Raw genomic sequence first — 18,875 nt, 5'->3', positions numbered from 1 at the left:
AAACTCCTGGCCAACTTCATGATAATCACCGGATAAGAACATTGAAGGAAAAATGAAGAAACTTCACATCCATAAGATGGATACTTGATTAATAAACCAGAGTCCCTGAATAAAAAGGGTGGGAGGGCGGGAAAACAAAGGCAACTTGGGAACGGATGGAAGAAACACCGTTGAGAAAACTTAGAAATGATCTTGTGGATGGGGAGAATGATGGGATTATCTCGAAGAGAAGCGCACCGGTTGGAAATAGAATTGGGATGATAATCTCGATAAATAAGAAGGATTAGTACTCACATAGGGATATGAGAACACCGCTTAGGAAAGGTATGGAATCAACATTTGACACTGAAGTAACTTGAATACCACAAATAAAACAAAACAAAGGATTGGCTTGCAGAATTAGCCGGAACAAACATATGATAGACCCCATATCGTATCATGTGTCTGTTGGAAAGAAAAAAACTAGAGCTACTTGAATTCCCACCTATAAAACTCCCGAAACTTTCTGGTTATGTAATCTGGTGTTGGGGATATAGGGGAAGCAATATATCTCACCCAAACTAACAATCCCTACATCCAGTTGTATCCATCCGTCAACACATAACCAAGAAAACTTCGGAAATCGTGTACCTCAACCTTCGAAAAGCATCCGTTATACGAGCTATGGCAATACTCTCGAACTCCCACCCCAGTACTGGGTGGCATCGAGGTTGTCTTACCACTAGCTGCATAAAAGAGATTTTTGATGTCGGCGAAACTCAGGTATTCCAGAACTACAACCATAAAATTGTGACGACAACACCTCAGAGCTCAACTCCCCGGGACACTGCCACAACCCCTAAATGTCAGGAGGCACCAAGAACAATGTTCTCATCACAAAACTATCAGAACGATTCCAAGATACCCGCGTGATCCTAAAAAAATAGTGAACTTTGAGGAGAGGATAGACAAAAGATCTACGTCAGGAGGCCTCACCAGAGCGACGAAGGGACTGAGGAGTAAAAAGAATCCTACTCTCTGATATATATAATCCTAAGACTCAAAACATTTTTGTTCTAGACTCAACAACGTCAGTGATTCGATCAAGCATGGGGCTCCTAAGCCGGGGATGGCTCTGATTACCAACTTGTAACGCCCATGATGCGACTATATCTCCCATGTGTTGAGGCACGACTTAGAGGCATAACCGCATTGTGGTTTTGTCGCAAGAAGGGTCATCTTCACACAATCCCATGTAATGAACAAGAAAGGGATAAATAGAGGGCTTACAATCACCACTTCACACAAAGATCATATAATTCATACTCCCTCCATCCCAAAATTCTTGTCTTAGATTTGTCCAAATACGGATGTATCAAGTCACGTTTTAGTATTAGGTACATCCGTATCCAGACAAATCTAAGACAAGAATTTTGGAACGGAGGGAGTACATCATTCGGAGTACACACATAGTCCGACTACGGACAAATCCAAATGAAAAGAAGATAACCCCAAATGCTAGATCCCCGATCATCCCAACTGGGCTCACTACTGATCATCGGGAAACAAAACATAGTAACGACCAAGGTCCTCGTCGAACTCTCACTTGAGTTTGGTAGCATCACCTGCACTGGTATCCTCGGCACCTGCAACCGTTTTGGTAGTATCTGTGAGTCACGAGGACTCATCAATCTCAAAACCCGCGAGATCAAGACTATTTAAGCTTATGGGTAGGATGTGGTAATGAGGTGGAGTTGCAGCAAGCGCTAAGCAAATATGGTGGCTAACATACACAAATAAGAGTAAGATGAGAAGCTACGCAATGGTCATGAAGCTAGAAATGATCAAGAAGTGATGCTAAAACTACTTACATTCAAACATAACCCAAACCCTGTTCACTTCCCGGACTCCGCCAAAAAGAGACCATCACGGCTACACACGCGGTTGATGCATTTTAATTAAGTCAAGTGTCAAGTTCTCTACAACCAGATATTAACAAATTTCCATCTGCCACATAATCGCGGGCATGACTCTCGAAAGTTTATACCCTACAGGGGTGTCCCAACTTAGCCCATCATAAGCTCTCATGATCAACGAAGGATATTCCTTCTCCCGGAAAGACCCGATCAGACTCGGAATCCCGGTTACAAGACATTTCGGCAATGGTAAAACAAGACCAGCAAGACCACTCGAATGTGCCGACAAATCCCGATAGGAGCTACACATATCTCGTTCTCAGGGCCCAACGGATGAGACAAGCTACGAGTAAAACCAGTCCTCGAGTTTCCTCGAGGTGGCCCGCAGGATTCTTGGTTCGGACCAACACTCAGAGGAGCACTGGCCCGGGGGTTTAAAATAAAGATGACCCTTGGGGCTGCAGACCCCAAGGGAGGGTTATAGGTTGTTAGGCAAATGGAAAACCAATGTTGGACCTTGCTGGAGGAGTTTTATTCAAGGCGAACTGTCAAGGGGTTCCCATAAACCCAACCGTGTAAGGAACGCAAAATCAAGGAACATAACACCGGTATGACAGAAACTAGGGCGGCAAGAGCGGAACAAAACACCGGGCATAAGGCCGAGCCTTCCACCCTTTACCAAGTATATAGATGCATTAATTAAAAATAAGAGATATTGTGATATCCCAATATAAACATGTTCCAACATGGAGAAATCTTCAACTTCACCTGCAACTAACAACGCTATAAGAGGGGGGCTGAGCAAAAGCGGTAACCTAGCCAAACAACGGTTTGCTAGGAAGGTGGGTTAGAGGCTTGCCATGGCAATATGGGAGGCATGGTAAATAAGTGATAGGTAGCGCAGCATAGCGATAGAACGAAGCAACTAGCAAGCAAAGATAGAAGTGATATCGAGGGTAATGGTCATCTTACCTGAGATCCCGCAAGGAAGAAGACGGAATCCTGAAGTAGACGAACCAACGTAGTCGAACGAATCCTCACAAATGCAACGTTACAGGAACTATCAAGGAGAAGTGCAACCAGAAAGAAGCAAACAACATGGTAAACAACCATCACATAAACATGGCACGATGCACAACCAAGTATGATGCATGTCCGGTTTAAATATGCATGGCATGGCAAAGTGCAACAAACAATACTACAAGTTAAGTGGAGCTTGATACATCTCCAACGTATCTACTTTTCCAAACGCTTTTGCCCTTGTTTTGGACTCTAACTTGCATTATTTGAATTAAACTAACCCGGACTGACGCTGTTTTCAGCAGAACTGCCATGATGTTGTTTTATGTGTAGAAAAGAAAAGTTCTCAGAATGTCCTGAAAATCCACGGAGGCACTTTTTGGAATTAATAAGAATTTCTGGGCGAAAGAAATACACCAGGGGGCCCAGGGCCTGTCCACGAGACAGGGGGGCGCCCCCCCGTAGGGCGCGCCCCCTATCTCGTGGGCCCCCTGGACCTCCACCGACCTCAAGTCCAACTCCATATATTCATGTTCGGGGAGAAAAAAATCAGAGAGAATGTTTCATCGCGTTTTATGACACGGAGACGCCGCCAAGCCCTAATCTCTCTCGGGAGGGCTGATCTGGAGTCTGTTCGGGGCTCCGGAGAGGGGTATTCGTCGCCGTCGTCATCATCAACCATCCTCCATCACCAATTTCATGATGCTCACCACCGTGCGTGACAAATACCATCGTAGGCTTGCTGGACGGTGATGGGTTGGATGAGATTTACCGTGTAATCAAATTAGTTTTGATTAGGGTTTGATCCCTAGTATCCACTATGTTCTGAGATTGATGTTGCTATGACTTTGCTATGCTTAATGCTTGTCACTAGGGCCCGAGTGCCATGATTTCAGATCTGAACCTATTATGTTTTCATGAATATATTTGTGTTCTTGATCCTATCTTGCAAGTCTAGTCACCTATTATGTGTTATGATCCGACAACCCCGAAGTGACAATAATCGGGGTACTTCTCGGTGATGACCGTAGTTTGAGGAGTTCATGTATTCACTATGTGCTAATGCTTTGTTCCGGTTCTCTATTAAAAGGAGGCCTTAATATCCCTTAGTTTCCTCTAGGACCCCACTTCCACGGGAGGGTAGGACAAAAGATGTCATGCAAGTTCTTTTCCATAAGCACGTATGACTATTTACGAAATACATGCCTACATTACATTTATGAGCTGGAGCTAGTTCTATGTCACCCTATGTTATAGCTATTACATGAGGAATCGCATGCGGCATAATTATCCATCACTGATCCATTGCCTATGAGCTTTTCATATATTGTTCTTCGCTTATTTACTTTTTCGTTGCTACTGTTACAACTACTACAAAACCCCCAAAACATTTATCTTTACTTTTGCTACCGTTACCTTTATTATCATACTACTTTGCTACTAAATACTTTGCTGCAGATACTAAGTAATCTAGGTGTGGTTGAATTGACAACTCAACTGCTAATACTCAAGAATATTCTTTGGCTCCCCTTGTGTTGAATCAATAAATTTGGGTTGAATACTTTACCCTCGAAAGCTATTGCGATCCCCTACACTTGTGGGTTATCAAGACTAATTTCTGGCGCCATTGCCGGGGAGCATAGCTCTATTCTCTGAGTCACTTGGGATTTATATCTGTTGATCACTATGAAGAACTTGAAAGACGACCGAACTACTATTTTGCCCTCAACTACGAGGGGAGGTAAGGAACTGCCATCTAGCTCTGCACTAGATTCTCCTTCCATTATTAGTAGGCTTGCGACACCTAAACCTGCTACTGCTATGAATTCTGATATGTCGCATGTTATTGATGATGCCACTTCTGCTATGCATAATGAAACTACTTCTGTGCGTGATACTACTTTGCCGTTAGGTGAATTTCTTGATGAACAACTTGCTAGAGTTAGGGGGAATGAAATTATTGAAGAACCTATTACTAATAATAGTGATGATGAAGGTTCTCCCAATGATTATGTATTACCTGTTGTTCCTAAGGGTTATGTTATGAATGAAGAAGATGCTAGGGAAATCTTTGCTTGCAATGATAGATGTGATCTTAAGAAATTATTAGCTAAATGGAAGCAGCAGTCTCTTAATGCTAGAATGAAACCTGACCCTGCTTTTGCTACTTCACCTATCTGTGTTACTGATAAGGATTATGAATTCTCTGTTGATCCTGAGATTATTACTTTAGTTGAATCTGATCGTTTTTATGGCCTTGAATCTGAAACTGTTGTGGCACATCTTACCAAGTTGAATGATATAGCTACCCTGTTTACTAATGATGAGAAGTCTCGCTATTATTATATCCTTAAGATATTTCCGTTCTCATTAAAGGGTGATGCTAAGACTTGGTACAATTCTCTTGCTCCTGGTTGTGTGCGTAGTCCCCAGGATATGATTTATTACTTCTCTGCTAAATATTTCCCTGCTCATAAGAAACAAGCTTCCTTGCAGGAAATATATAATTTTGTGCAAATCAAAGAAGAGAGTCTCCAACAAGCTTGGGGGAGGCTTCTCCGGTTACTTAATGCTTTGTCTGATCATCCTCTTAAGAAAAATGAAATACTTGATATCTTTTATAATGGACTAACCGATGCTTCCAAGGACTACTTGGATAGTTGTGCTAGTTGTGTTTTCAGGGAAAGAATAGTCGACGAAGTTGAAATACTATTGAATAATATGTTGACTAATGAAAATAATTGGACTCTTCCTGAGCCAATTCCTGAAGTAATTCCTAAACCAATTGAGCCAACTCTTGAGCCTATTCCTAAACCGACTCCGAAGAAGAGAGGTGTTTTATTTCTCAGTCCTGAGGATATGCAAGAGGCAAAGAAATCAATGAAAGAAAAAGGTATTAAAGCTGAAGATGTTAAGAATTTACCTCCTATTGAAGAAATACATGGTCTTAATATACCGCCTGTTGAAGAACCATATTGTCTTGATAACCCGACACAGGTAGTAAAGGTAAATTCTCTCTATAGATATGATAAAGTTGAAATCCCCTCTACTAAATTTCATAGCCAATGCTTAGATGAATTTGATGACTTTATGGCTAGACAAGAAAGTTTTAATGCTTATGTTGGTAGAGAGTTAAAGAATAATGCTTTCGAGATAGGACATGTAAGTGATAATCTGGCTAGAGTTAAAGATGAACTTAACCTCGTTAGCAAATATGCTTCTATGGTTGCTACTCAAGCTGAGCAAGTACTTAAAGCTCAAACTGATAAAAATGACTTTGTTGTTAGAGTGGCTACTAGAACTGGTAGAATGACTCAGGAACCTTTGTATCCTGAAGGCCACCCTAAGAGAATCGAGCAAGATTCTCAGAGAAATAATTTAGAGGCACCTAGTTCTTCTAAAAAGAAGAAAAAGAAAAATGATAGGACTTTGCATGCTTCTAGTGAACCTACTGCAGACACACCTGAGAATCCCAATGATATTTCTATCTCTGATGCTGAAACACGATCAAGTGATGAACATGAACCTAGTGATAATGTTAATAATAATGTTCATGTTGATGCTCAACCTAGCAAAAACAATGATGTAGAGATTGAACCTGCTGTTGATCTTGATAACCCACAATCAAAGAATCAACATTATGATAACAGAGATTTTGTTGCTAGGAAGCACAGTAAAGAAAGAGAACCATGGGTTCAGAAACCCATTGTCGGTGTCAAAACCGGCGGATCTCGGGTAGGGGGTCCCGAACTGTGCGTCTAGGCGGATGGTAACAGGAGACAAGGGACACGATGTTTTACCCAGGTTCGGGCCCTCTTGATGGAGGTAAAACCCTACATCCTGCTTGATTGATATTGATGATGTGGGTATTACAAGAGTAGATCTACCACGAGATCAAGGAGGCTAAACCCTAGAAGCTAGCCTATGGTATGATTGTTGTTGTGTCCTACGGACTAAAACCATCCGGTTTATATAGACACCGGAGAGGGCTAGGGTTACACAGAGTCGGTTACAATGGTAGGAGATCTACATATCGTATCACCAAGCTTGCCTTCCACGCCAAGGAAAGTCCCATCCGGACACGGGACGAAGTCTTCAATCTTGTATCTTCATAGTCTTGGAGTCCGGTCGATGATGATAGTTCGGCTATCCGGACACCCCCTAATCTGGGACTCCCTCAATAGCCCCCGAACCAGGCTTCAATGACGACGAGTCTGGCGCGTATATTGTCTTCGGCGTTGCAAGGCGGGTTCTCCTTCAAATTCCATGTGCCTGCCGAATAGTGTCCGGCTTCCTTATAAATGTTGCGCTCCTTGGCTTCCACGTCCAATAATGGCCCTCTTCCACGTGTTGTATGAATGCGAAAAGCTAGGGTATTTTTGCGTTTTACCCCCCAGCCGCGCGAATGAGCTGCCTATAAGAGAGGCGAGGATCTAGATCCAACTCACACCATCCTCTTTCCGCAAGTACTCATCAAAGCGCCTCTGACAAAGATCCATTCCATCATGGATAGTCGACGCGGATCCTCCTCTCGCGCCCCTAGCCCTCAGCCAGGAGATTGGAGGAGATGTTCAATCCCGCATAGCGAGCTAGTGGCGCTCCAATCAGAGGGATATCTTCCCCCGGCCTTCATGGTTCCGGTTCGAGCCGGACTGGTCACCTACAAGGGTGGAAAGCAGGCGGAGAGCGTCCCCAATCCCTCCAGAGGAGAGCGGGTATGCTTCGTCCCTTATCTAATAAGGGGACTCGGATTTCCCATACATCCGTTTCTCCGGGGGCTCCTGGAGTTCTATGGACTCCAGATTCACCACCTTACACCTGCCTCTATTTTGCACATCGCGGGCTTTGTGGCTCTTTGCGAGCTGTTCTTGGGCATCGAGCCCCATTTTGTGCTATGGAAGAGATTGTTTTGCCTCGTACCCCGTTCTCACAAGGGGTCAATATATCAAGTGGGCGGAGCCGAAATATGGCGCATCGCCGGGACCGGATATCTATCCGGAACCCCGAAGAAGGCGTCCGGAGACTAGCCTTCGAAATGGTTTTATATGGAAGACGCCCCACTGCCGGATCCAGTTTGGATCGGCCTCCCGAAGTTCAGCAACGCTCCCTTGAAGAAACGCCTGAGTTGGCGCCCGCGGAGCCCTCAACGGGAAGATGATGGGAGCGTCCATTATCTGATGGGCCGGATTAGGTTACTGGCCCACTCCGGATTGACCATGATTGGAGTCATGGCCACGTGCATTATGCGAGGGGTGCAGCCGCTCCAATATAGGGGCCACCCCATGCGGGATTTCAACGGGGAGGATGACACCACCCGTCATGGCCGCAAGGGGCCGGGATCGGCCGCCGATCTGGTGAAGATCCTGTCCGGCTTGTGCAAGGGGGAGAAGGAGGACTTCCTCCGCACATGTCCATTGAATGGATTCTCCATGAATAACCCTCGGAGCTAGGTAAGCGGATGTTTACCTATCTGATCCATGTTTCCAAAGTCAAGTGTCTCACTTTGTGATTTTGACGCAGGAGCTGCGCCGGGACGTGGAGGGCATACAAAGCCTGACTCCACAGCCTGAGGATCCGGGACGATCCCTTGATCCGGCCTCCGAAGAGGACCCGGACATAAAGGTGGAGCTGATCGACGGGGTGTTCCACCAACTTAGCATGGATAATGCTCTAGTCTCCATTACGACTGACTACCCCGGTTTATCTCCGGCTTCCCGGGTGACCACGACCGGAGTCCTGACACCATTACTTGGTCCATGCTTATTTCTGACCACCGTGTACCAACGGTGCTCCACAGGAGGCGCCTTTAAGGTGGGAAGCCGAACCCGCGGCGGCTGACCAACAAGGGCCAGTTCGGCCCAGCAGGCGGAAGAGGAGTGGGGCGCGAATCAAAACGTCGCCGCAACGGTACGGCGCACCGCCGTTTTTAAGGGAAAGATCCCTAGGAGGTATATTAACACTCATGATTTTTCCAGGAGAAAGAGCGCTCGCCGGACAGTGTCCGGAGAGGTGGCCCATCAAGCCTCCACCAGCCATGCTCCAACGCGTGGTCCGGAAGGGGAGGTGAACACAAGGCATGAGCCGGATGCTCCTCCAATGGAGGATGCCGACAGGCTGTCCGCCACCAGGTCTGAGGTGGAGAGCGCCATGAATCACAGGCGCCGCCGGACAGTTCTTCATGACGCGTGTTTCTCCCTGGAGGCGTTGAATGCCTTTAATGCGGGAGACGCGCACCTCCGTGCCGCTCAAGATGGTTTAACCAGAGCCACGGAGCAGTATGTAAAGGACATACGGGTAAGGAATTTTAATAGTTATATATGCCAGTAGCCCCCGAGGCTTAAAATAGTTAAAATAACTGATTTAAGGATCATTTGTTATGCAGGATCTTAGGGAGAAGAATACCCACCTGTCCCAGGAGCTTCAAGAGTGCAAGGCCCAACTTGAGGCCGCACTGGCCGCCACAGGGGGAGCCACAGAGACCCCCGCTGGTAATACATACTTCAAAAAGATAAGTAGTTAATAAAGTGTGGCGTGTGCGTAAGTCTGACAATAATATTGCAGAGGGTGCAGGACTAGATCCGGACAAGCAACAGCTACTGCGCCAGTTGAAGGCCGGCGAGAGGGTGCTTATGAAGGTGCAGCAGGAGAGGAACAAACTCCAAGATGCCCACACCCAGCTGGGAGAAGAGCTGAAAGGTGTTCGGGCCCAGCTGTCTGGCTCCACGAAGGAGAATCAGCAGCTTCGTCGCGGCATTTATAGTAAGTGCTTGAGCAAACTCCTTTGAAAAGAAGAGTTCGGCGAGGAAGTCGATTGACAGAAATGTGTCTTTAGGTGTGCTCACAGGTCGTCCTATGGAGGAAATGCCCGGTTCAACGGGTGAGCAACTCCCCGAGCTGATGCAACTGCATGAACGTGTTCGGCAAGCGATGAGTGGTGTCGCCCAGGCCTTATGGCCGTCCGTCTCCCTACCCGAAGGCCTTGAAGGGCTTGCAGAAAAGCTTCAGGGAGCACGGCAGCGCTTCCATCTGTGGAAGATATCGGCCTGCCGTCAAGGCACCAGGGAGGCCTGGGCTATGGTGAAGACGCGGTACAAGAAGGCGGATCCGAACCACATGGCCGAGGTCGGACCTGTGGGGCCCGATGGGAAGGAGAGCCCTGTGAGCTTAATGTACGGCCAAGTAGAGTTGGCCGCTAAGTATTCCCAACGGGACTATAAATTAGACAGCCTGTTAGACGGGATTGAAGAGGAGTACAATCAGTTAATTTGACGATGTATTTTAAAATGACATGTAAAATGCCTTCTAGCCGGATTGTAGATCATTTGTCCTTGCGGACCTTTTCTCTTCAACCTCGGGACCCAACAGTCCGGAGTGTGTCCGAATACCCTAGCGGTTATAAAAACCGGGGCATGCATGGAGACCAGGCGTAGGGGTCATTAGTGCTTTATCAGACAAGTGCCCAACTAGTTATGTTATATTACATGGTTAGTAAGAAACATCTTCTAGGGAGAATAGTTCCGTTAGGGGTTCCTTTCCCTGGGAGGCATGCCCTAAGGTGCATGTCCATACTGCGAAAAGAGCAGAAAAAGCATCTGGGGGCAGATAAGTTTAAATAAGTAATAAATCATCTTTCAAGTCACCAACCGAATATTCCCTTAAGAACGCTAGCTTTCGGCTTCACCCAGTCTGAGGTACACATTCGGCTGACCCGGCAGTAACAATCGCAGAGGTGCTCCCTTTACCTCCTAGCCGAACTATCGGGAACGTAGGGGTAAGCTCAGGAGCCAGGCAACCCAACTTGGCCAAAACTTAATTCATATCGATGCATATAATGGTGAATAAAAGGTACATGCGGAAGTATGACACATGTGTTGGGCATGAAGCCCGTATAAATAAGCTTCTGTTAAAGAAGCCCCCAGGTATAATGAGTGCGAGTAGCACATCAAGTGTGTGCGAACAGTGCGCAGATCAGCCCGTCAAAGGCTTTTACTAAAAAAAGGAAAGGAGGAGGAGAACAAGAGACAGCGAAAATGTAAAAGGTGGATGGGGGAGGGAGACGAACTCTGAGTCCGGTGCTAGGCTTAGAATCTTCGGAGACGGGCTGCGTTCCATGGGTTCGGCTCGAGTCGGTTGTCAGAGGCGTTACATAGACGGTATGCTCCGCCGGTCAGGACTTGGTCGATGATGAAGGGACCCTCCCATTTGGGCTTAAGTTTGTCCTTTTTCTTGTCCGGCAGGCGTAGAACAAGTTTCCCAACATTGTAAGTTTTGGCCCGTACTTCTCTGCTTTGATATCTTCGAGCCTGCTGCTGATAGAGTGCGGAATGAGCTTTTGCCACGTCCCGCTCCTCCTCTAAGGCATCCAAACTATCCTGCTGATCCAACTCGGCTTCTCTTTCTTCATACATGCGCACGCGAGGTGAGTCATGAATTATATCGCAGGGCAGAACTGCCTCTGCGCCGTACACCATAAAAAATGGTGTGAATCCGGTAGTGCGGTTTGGCGTGGTCCGCAGCCCCCAGAGTACGGAGTCGAGCTCCTCTACCCAGTGCATGTTAGATTCCGTGAGGGACCGCACTAGTCTGGGTTTGATGCCGCTCATGATTAGACCGTTTGCTCGTTCGACTTGACCGTTAGTTTGGGGGTGATAGACTGAAGCGTAGTCAAGCTTGATGCCCATGTTTTTGCACCAGAGTTTAACCTCGTCGACCGTGAAATTCGTGCCGTTATCAGTGATGATGCTGTGGGGGACACCATAACGGTGTACTACCCCAGATATGAAGTCTATCACGGGTCCGGATTCGGCTATTTTAACTGGCTTGGCCTCTATCCATTTGGTGAATTTGTCCACCATGACCAATAGGTATTTTTGCTTGTGGGTTCCCCCTTTAAGGGGTCCAACCATATCAAGCCCCCAGACCGCGAATGGCCAGGTGATGGGTATAGTTTTGAGGGCGGTGGGTGGCATGTGGCTTTGATTAGCAAAGAGCTGGCAACCGATGCATCGTTGGACTAAGTCCTAAGCATCTGCCCGGGCAGTCGGCCAATAAAATCCTGTACGGAAGGCCTTGCCTACAAGGGACCGGGCTGCGGCGTGGTGCCCACCGAGTCCGGCGTGAATTTCAGCCAGGAGATTTCGCCCTTCCTCTTCGGAGATACACCTTTGAAGGACTCCGGTTGTGCTTTTCTTATAAAGTTCTCCCTCATGGACCTTGTAGGCTTTAGATCGCCGGACTATGCAGCGGGCCTCATTTTGGTCTTCGGGGAGTTCCTACCTAGTTAAGTAGGCTAGGAATGGTTCCGTCCACGGGGCGATTACTGCCATTATTTCGTGGGCTGAGGGTGTTATTTCATTGGCTGAGCCACCGACCGTGTCAGAATGTTTCGTGTTGGGTGGCGTAGTTGGTTCCGGGTTGCTATTTCCGGACTCCTCTTCCCATAGTACGGATGGCTTAAAGAGCCGTTGCAGGAAGATGTTTGGAGGGACGGCGTCGCGTTTTGCGCCGATGCGTGCCAACACGTCGGCTGCCTGGTTATTATCCCGGGCTACATGGTGGAATTCGAGTCCTTCAAACCGAGCTGACATTTTTAAGACGGTGTTACGATAGGCTGCCATTTTCGGATCCTTGGCGTCAAAGTCTCCATTTACTTGGGATATTGCGAGGTTTGAGTCCCCGCGCACCTCTAGGCGTTGAATACCCATGGAGATCGCCATCCGGAGACCATGTAGAAGGGCCTTGTATTCGGCTGCATTGTTATAGTCCGTGTACATTATCTGAAGTACGTATTGGACTGTGTCTCCGGTTGGGGACGTCAGTACGACGCCAGCCCCCAAGCCGGCCAACATTTTAGAGTCGTCAAAATGCATGATCCAATTGGAGTATGCGCCGTACTCTTTAGGGAGTTTGGCTTCGGTCCATTCTTGGTTTGTAGGTTATGTCAAATGGTAAGAGCTCAATGGCCCATTTTGCAACCTGCCCGTCGCGTCGCGGTTGTTTATGATGTCGTTGAGAGGAACTTCGGAGGCCACTGTTATCGAGCACTCTTGAAAGTAGTGTCGCAACTTTCGGGATGCCATGAACACCGCATACGCTATCTTTTGATAATGTGGATACCGGGACTTGCATGGAGTTAAGACAGTGGATACAGAGTACACTGGTTTTTGAAGAGGGAATTTATGTCCTTCTGTTTCTTGTTCGACGACGAGCGCTGCGCTGACAACTTGATGTGTTGCCGCGATATATAATAACATTGGTTCGCCTAGGTTGGGCACGGCCAGGACCGGATTTGTTGCTAATATGGCCTTTATTTCTTCGAGTCCGGCCGTGGCAGCATCCGTCCACTCAAAGTGTTCGGTGCACCGGAGGAGGCGGTAGAGAGGCAATGCCTTTTCTCCCAAACGGGAGATGAAGCGGCTTAGAGCCGCCACGCATCTAGTTAGTTTTTGTATTTGTTTGAGGTCTTTTGGGATATCCAATTGTGACAGAGCTCGGATCTTGGCTGGGTTTGCTTCAATTCCTCTACCGGATACGATGAAGCCCAAGAGCTTTTCGGCTGGTACGCCGAAAACGCATTTTTCCGGGTTGAGCTTAATGTCATATGCTCGGAGGTTGTCGAATGTGAGCCTCAAATCGTCTACTAGAGTTTCGACGTGTTTGGTCTTAACGACCACATCGTCTACGTATGCCTCCACTGTTTTGCCGATCTGGGTAGCCAGACATGTCTGAATCATGCGCTGATATGTTGCGCCGGCGTTTTTAAGTCCGAAGGGCATTGTGTTGAAGCAGAATGGTCCGTATGGAGTAATGAATGCCGTTGCGGCCTGGTCTATTTCCGCCATCTTGATTTGATGGTATCCAGAGTATGCCTCGAGGAAACACAATGAATCGTGCCCCGCTGTAGCATCAATGATTTGGTCGATGCGGGGGAGGGGGAAAGGATCCTTTGGAGAGACCTTATTAAGGTCTTTAAAATCCACACAGAGGCGCCAGGATTTGTCCTTTTTTGGTACCATTACCAGGTTCGCTAGCCAGTCTGGATGTTTTATGTCTCTGATGAATCCGGCTGCTAGTAGTTTGGCTAGCTCCTCTCCCATTGCCTGTCTTTTGGGTTCGGAAAATCGTCGAAGGGCCTGTTTGACTGGCTTGAATCCTTTTAGGACATTTAGGCTGTGCTCTGCTAGCCTGCGTGGGATTCCTGGCATATCTGAAGGGTGCCAGGCAAAAATGTCCCAATTTTCCCGAAGGAATTCTCGTAGTGGGGCTTCTACATCAGGGTTTAATTGTGTCCCAATGGAGGCCGTCTTTGAGGGGTTCGTTGGATGGACCTGGAATTTGACTATTTTGTCTGCTGGTTTAAAAGAGGTGGACTTAGATCTCTTATCGAGTATCACATCGTCCCTATTCACCATGGAGCGTAGTGCGGTGAGTTCCTCTGCCACTAGGGCTTCGGATAGTGCCTCTAGGGCTAGTGCGGCTGTCTTATTTTCAGCGCGGAGTGCTATGTCCGGATCACTGACCAGAGTGATGATTCCATTGGGCCCGGGAATTTTGAGCTTCATGTACCCATAATGGGGTACAGCTTGGAAAATTGTGAATGCCTCTCGCCCTAATAGAGCGTGATATCCGCTGATGAACGGGGCCACTTGGAACGTGACTTCCTCGGACCTGTAGTTGTCCGGCGAGCCGAACACCACATCTAGTGTGATTTTTCCTGTGCAGCGTACTTCCCGACTAGGGATTATTCCTCTAAAGGTTGTGCTGCTTCGCTCAATGCGGCTCCAGTCTATTTCCATTTTCTGGAGGGTTTCCTCGTAGATGAGGTTTAATCCGCTGCCGCCATCCATGAGTACCTTGGTAAGACGAAAGCCGTCCACTATTGGACTGAGGACCAATGCGGCTGGTGCTCGGGCTGTTCATAATTTAGGTTCGTCGCTGGCATTGAAGGTGATAGCCGTGTCGCTCCATGGATTTGTTGTTGCTACTTGGTAGACTTCGGCGAGGCTGTGGATTGTTCGTTTCCGCATATTATTTGATGCGAAAGTCTCGAAGACTGTTAATACCGTACTGGTACTGTTGGGGTGGTTCTCCGGGGCTAGAAACCTTCGCCACTTTTGGCCACCTGCCGTAGTATCCAACATGCTCTAAGGCTATGAGTTGGAGTGGCGCCCTTTGTGCTATGAATTTTGCAGGGTCCATTGAGCCATCCCTCCAGTACGGTTCCATGCCCTATGAAGGGTGTGTGCTTTTTGGTATTTAACCCAGGTGCCTGTTGATGATGCACCCTTTTATTTCGGACTGGGTCTGTGTTCAGGGCCGGATTATCCCAAAAACTGATTTCGGCTTTCCAGGCGCTTTCCATCTCACAGTACTTTCGTACTATGGACGCCAAATCAGCAAAGCGTGTAATTTCACGACGACTTATGGCGTTGAGGATTCCCTTGTCCGTGCAATTGTTGCAGAAAATTAAGATTGCGCTTTCCTCACGGCAGTCCTTTATCCTGTCCATAACCAGGAGGAATCTGGCCCAGTAATGATGTACTGTTTCATCAGGCTCTTGCCATATTTGAGATAGATCGCTTATGTTCGGGTGGGCGGGTGGAATTAAATTCGGAACCCCGTCCAATCTGGGGCTCAAAGGCCGAGGAGCTTCCGGACTTGGAAGCTTGGATTGCTGGACGCTGTCCAACGAATCTAGTCCGCTGCCTGACTTTAGGTTCAGTACTCGATTGACGTCCGTCCCCCCGCGGGAATCTGGCATGGGGGATCGGGAATCCCGACATAACTGGTTTTTAACATAGAAGAAGAGTCACCGCATTGTTCTTCTACCATAACAACATGGTGGGAAGCCTGGGGGGAGTTAATTTCTCTCAGATCGGTTTTAAGCCCAATCTGATCGTAGTCTGTAGCGACTCCCAGGGCGGCGATGCGATCCAAGAGCTCGTTTACAGAAGAGAGCTCCATCGGATCCAGCTGCTCGGCGAATTCCGAGTTGACGCGAAGATCGCTGTTGATAACCGAGAGGTCATCGTCGAAGCATTGGCCGAACAGGCGGTCATAAGAAAACCACCTAGCCGGATAGCTTGACCGGCGGCCAAAGCTCTTTTGGCAATGTAACCGTCTTTAAAGACGGGAAGAGGCATCCTTCCTGATTGCGACGGCACAGAGGAACTCTCAATGGAAGCACCAATGTCGGTGTCAAAACCGGCGGATCTCGGGTAGGGGGTCCCAAACTATGCGTCTAGGCGGATGGTAACAGGAGACAAGGGACACGATGTTTTACCCAGGTTCGGGCCCTCTTAATGGAGGTAAAACCCTACGTCCTGCTTGATTGATATTGATGATGTGGGTATTACAAGAGTAGATCTACCACAAGATCAAGGAGGCTAAACCCTAGAAGCTATCCTATGGTATGATTGTTGTTGTGTCCTACGGACTAAAACCATCTGGTTTATATAGACACCGGAGAGGGCTAGGGTTACACAGAGTCGGTTACAATGGTAGGAGATCTACATATTGTATCGCCAAGCTTGCCTTCCACGCCAAGGAAAGTCCCATCCGGACATGGGACGAAGTCTTCAATCTTGTATCTTCATAGTCTTGGAGTCCGGCCGATGATGACAGTTCGGCTACCCGGACACCCCCTAATCCGGGACTCCCTCACCCATGCCCTTTCCTCCTAAACCATCCAAGACAAAGGATGATGAGGATTTTGAGCGCTTTGCTGAAATGATTAGACCTATTTTCTTACGTATGCGCTTAACTGAAATGCTCAAAGTAAATCCTTATGCTAAGTATACGAAGGATATCATTACAAATAAAAGAAAGATACCGGAAGCTGAAATTTCCACCATGCTTGCTAATTACACTTTTAAGGGTGGAATACCAAAGAAACTTGGAGATCCGGGTGTGCCAACTATGCCATGCTCGATTAAAAGAAATTATGTTAGAACTGCTTTATGTGATCTTGGAGCCGGTGTTAGTGTTATGCCTCTCTCTTTATATCATAGACTTGAATTGAATAAGTTGACACCTACTGAAATATATTTGCAAATGGCTGATAAATCAACTGCTAATACTCAAGAATATTCTTTGGCTCCCCTTGTGTCGAATCAATAAATTTGGGTTGAATAATTTACCCTCGAAAGCTGTTGCGATCCCCTACACTTGTGGGTTATCAGAGCTCAATATGCAACTCGTTGCATATTGACGAAACACCACATTCAAATATTTCCAGCGGCATTCTTAGATTAATAACGGCAAAATAGTTGTATGGGACATGGGACATGGGACATGCCAGCACGTGCGTCCACACGTATAAATGGGTGATGCAGAGTATGTAGCCAAGCAGCATATCTGCATTGGTCCCATATTTGTTTTCTTTGAACCTTTTTCCTAGGTGAGGGCAGCAAATCTAGTCCTGCACAAACTACCCGACCCCCCAGTTTCTTTCCCTTTTCAACAAAGAGACCGGTTCATTACATATGTGTGTACTAGGTTACCCCCTTTTTCCCTTTTCGACCAACAAAGCGGCTGGATAGCCAGTCTATACTACTTTCCCTCCCTCCTTTCCTCATTGTACCACGTCCTAGATTCATGATCCACCCCACCGCACCCTTCTTTCCTCTTTGAACCAAGACCTAGATTCGACTATAGAATTGAAAAAGATCCGCATGCAGCTAGAGCAATGACGGTTTCAAAGAAACTTATACCTTAGGGTCGTCAAGATGTGGCAAGTCATGCGGCGGGAGGCCGGATCTGCCCACACTACGTATGACAGCAAGGAAGAAGGGGTCGGTGGCCCTCCCACATAGGCGCTGAGTAAAAGAGAACAGCGCAGCCGGTAGTGGATTGCCTCCCTCGCCGAAGGCAATAGAGTGAACGATGCACCTCCTCCCCTTCCCGGTGCGACGGGATCCAGACGCCTCCTTCACCAGCTGTGAGAGGGGAGAGAGAGACAAGAGGCCAACGCAATCTTGTTTAGATCTGTGAAGAGGGTGAGAGACTGTGAATGTAGCAAACCCTAGCAAAGGAACACTGAGCCTCCAGCGTGTATATATATATGTAGTGCGGCGAGAGTGTGGAGAGTGCAAACCCTAGCGAACAAGCGCTGAGGCTCCAGCTTATAAATATAGTACTACATATGTACTGGAGTACGGACTGAGCTCCGATGCCTTAACTGCACCTGCTTTTGGCTGTATGACAGGTGGGCCAGCCACATTTTGGGCCCACCTGTCATAAACCCAAAGGCAGGTGCACTAAGTCAATGAAGCTGTGTCCATATAGTACTCGTGTATACTACTAATATATAGTGGAGTGGTTTTCTTATTCTCTCCATAACAATCTCTTTAGATTGTGTAAGTACAAAATGAAACTCTTTATTTAATGTACCAGTGAAGAAAACTACAACATCCGATGAACTAACGATCCACGCGTTCTGGTCGCACTTCCTGTCCTTCACGTGCGGTACACTACCCTCCCTTAAGTGAACAACAACACATGCGCCAAATTATCGGAAACATGTGAGAGTGCGTACAAATAAAGAATTTTAATTTCAATTATCGGGAAGGTTTGAGAGTATGTACAATTTTGTAGCGACCCGACCCGAATGGGTCAAGTCTCTGTGCTTAAGTGTCATCCCTGGATCGGTATGCTAACACACACAGTACTCGAGGATTTATAACAGAGGTAAATCACATGTATAAAGTAACGTAAATACTATTACCTCAATCCAAATAGCGGAAGTAACAAGGTTGTCGATTCCCATCAACACCAACGTCAAAGTTGAGTATAGGAATCGTAACCCTAACGTATCACTTACTTGTCGTAAGATCCTGCAACATGAGACGTTGCAGCCACAAAGGGTCAGTACATTGAATGTACTGGCAAATTCACACCATAGAGCAATGATGAATAAAGGCTATCACTACATGCATATATGGCTGGTGGAGGCTCTATGGT

Source organism: Triticum aestivum, chromosome 7B (assembly GCF_018294505.1).
Source record: "Triticum aestivum cultivar Chinese Spring chromosome 7B, IWGSC CS RefSeq v2.1, whole genome shotgun sequence".
Classification (NCBI taxonomy): domain Eukaryota; kingdom Viridiplantae; phylum Streptophyta; class Magnoliopsida; order Poales; family Poaceae; genus Triticum; species Triticum aestivum.
The sequence above is the reverse complement of the archived record's forward strand: the minus strand, read 5'-3'. Positions refer to the sequence as shown.